The sequence below is a fragment of the Thalassophryne amazonica genome, chromosome 10 (genome assembly GCF_902500255.1).
Source record: "Thalassophryne amazonica chromosome 10, fThaAma1.1, whole genome shotgun sequence".
In the NCBI taxonomy this organism is placed as follows: Eukaryota; Metazoa; Chordata; class Actinopteri; order Batrachoidiformes; family Batrachoididae; genus Thalassophryne; species Thalassophryne amazonica.
In genome coordinates, this window is record NC_047112.1 from 106983699 (window position 1) to 106986916 (window position 3218).

Genomic DNA, 3218 nt, shown 5'->3' on the forward strand with positions numbered 1-3218 from the left:
GAAGCATTAAATAATGGTAGGGCTTCCTTGAGCAGCCTGGTAGGAATGGGGTCTAATAGACATGTTGATGGTATGGATGAAGTAACTAATGAAAATAACTCAGACAGAGCAATCGGAGAGAAAGAGTCTAACCAAATACCGACATCACTGAAAGCAGCCAAAGATAACGATACGTCTTTGGGATGGTTATGAGTAATTTTTTCTCTAATAGTTAAAATTTTATTAGCAAAGAAAGTCATGAAGTCATTACTAGTTAAAGTTAAAGGAATACTCGGCTCAATAGAGCTCTGACTCTTTGTCAGCCTGGCTACAGTGCTGAAAAGAAACCTGGGGTTGTTCTTATTTTCTTCAATTAGTGATGAGTAGTAAGATGTCCTAGCTTTACGGAGGGCTTTTTTTATAGAGCAACAGACTCTTTTTCCAGGCTAAGTGAAGATCTTCTAAATTAGTGAGACGCCATTTCCTCTCCAACTTACGGGTTATCTGCTTTAAGCTGCGAGTTTGTGAGTTATACCATGGAGTCAGGCACTTCTGATTAAAGCTCTCTTTTTCAGAGTAGCTACAGCATCCAAAGTTGTCTTCAATGAGGATGTAAAACTATTGACGAGATACTCTATCTCACTTACAGAGTTTAGGTAGCTACTCTGCACTGTGTTGGTATATGGCATTAGAGAACATAAAGAAGGAATCATATCCTTAAACCTATTTACAGTGCTTTCTGAAAGACTTCTACTGTAATGAAACTTATTCCCCACTGCTGGGTAGTCCATCAGAGTAAATGTAAATGTTATTAAGAAATGATCAGACAGAAGGGAGTTTTCAGGGAATACTGTTAAGTCTTCAATTTCCATACCATAAGTCAGAACAAGATCTAAGATATGATTAAAGTGGTGGGTGGACTCATTTACATTTTGAGCAAAGCCAATTGAGTCTAATAATAGATTAAATGCAGTGTTGAGGCTGTCATTCTCAGCATCTGTGTGGATGTTAAAATCGCCCACTATAATTATCTTATCTGAACTAAGCACTAAGTCAGACAAAAGGTCTGAAAATTCACAGAGAAACTCACAGTAACGACCAGGTGGACGATAGATAATAACAAATAAAACTGGTTTTTGGGACTTCCAATTTGGATGGACAAGACTAAGTGTCAAGCTTTCAAATGAATTAAAGCTCTGTCTGGGTTTTTGATTAATTAATAAGCTGGAATGGAAGATTGCTGCTAATCCTCCGCCTCGCCCGTGCTACGAGCATTCTGGCAGTTAGTGTGACTCGGGGGTGTTGACTCATTTAAACTAACATATTCATCCTGCTGTAACCAGGTTTCTGTAAGGCAGAATAAATCAATATGTTGATCCATTACTATATCATTTACTAACAGGGACTTAGAAGAGAGAGACCTAATGTTTAATAGACCACATTTAACTGTTTTAGTCTGTGGTGCAGTTGAAGGTGCTATATTATTTTTTCTTTTTGAATTTTTATGCTTAAATAGATTTTTGCTGGTTATTGGTGGTCTGGGAGCAGGCCAGCAGCAGAAATAGGGACAATGGAAAGAATGACTTATGTGACGGGAGTGAAAGAAGATTTGTATGGAAAATATATGGCAGAAATTGACTCTATAAAAAAAAAAAAACTGCAAGGCGGTTGATAATTTTTGTGCCCCTCTAAAGATTTTTTGTTTTGTTTTGTTTATGGTTGATTGGAGCCCTGTAATTTGATTGGGGATCTGTGTGCCTCTTGGTGTGGAGTGTTTGTGTTGTTTGACATTGGGTTCCATTTGATATATAATGGGGTTAATTATTGGACAATTTAGGTAAATATGTTTGGTGCACTATGACACTATGTATTTTTGGTTGAGTTAATGCTGCCAGCGTGCCACCTGTTGATGAGGTGTAGTGAGACTTTAGAAAATAATATTTCAAATGGGGCTAAAGTCACTTTTTGTCAGGCTTTGAGTTTTGTTAGTTTTGTATTATCAGGGTTTTGGTTTCACTGAACCAAACTTTTCTTGTTTGGTTCAATGAGACCAGTGGTGGCGCCATGAAATTTTTGTTGGGGGGGCTGAGGGGGAGCTGGGGTAAAAGTTGGAGGGCTCCACAAAATGTCATGAAATGAACAATATATAGTAAATTGCTTTATAAATACCAAGGTATATGTTTTAGTCACCCGTGCTCCTCTAAAATGTGGTATCAATGCACACACACATCACTTAGAATGATTGCCGAACAACAATATACAGCTTCTGTATATTCGATGGTAGTGCGCGGCTGCGGCCGATGTGCTTGATGAATTCCTGCGCAAAAATTAGTTCCCAGATAATTGTGATATATTCCTGTGAGATAACAAGTATATCTCATCTAAATCAATTCTAAAATTTACCAGTAATAAAATTATAAAGATAAGTGAAGTTTTAAGAGTGGCCATAATAAATATTTAGGAAACCTAAATTTTTGCAGTATAGAGTTAAATTTGTCTCATTAATACTTGCAAATGCACAGAGGGTGATTTACAAATATCCTTTGATTTGTACACCTGCTTTGTGATCCACAAATACAAATTTCTGATTTGTAACGTGTGTGGGGTTTTTACAAATAAATGTTTGTTTGCAAAACTGAAAATTCTATTTGTGAAGGGTGATTCAGCATTGGTGGATCACAGAACACACACATTCATCACTTCGCTCAGTTATGCAATATTGAGACATTCTCAGCGCAAAACTGCAGTTGAGATCCACAAATATGTCAGTCACTATTCACATTATTGGCAGAATTATTGGGGGAGCTGAGGGGGAGCTTGGCTTATTATTGGGGGGCTAAGCCCCCATAAACCCCCTTGGCACCGCCACTGAATGAGACACACCAAGAAGTAGGATATTTATTTATATTTTTGACCCTTCTTCTCAACTGGATGAGGTGGAGTGGCTCTTGCTGTTATACAGAAGGAAGAATGGATGGTTTTGTTTTTGTTTTTTGGTGGAGAGAGGTACTCCGTTTGTTGGGTATGGAGGGTTCTGTCCTATTCGGTTTGCTGTTTTGGGTGGGGCACCTCGTCTATAGCCACACTGACTATTTTCCCCACTGAACTTAAAAGGAGGAGAGGGGGAGGAAGGAGAGAGAAAAAGGGAAAGGGAAGGAAAAAAGAAAAAAAAAAACAACCAAACATTCAATGTTGCTATAATTTCAGTTGGTTTTCCACAAGCAATGCGTTTTGTGTGT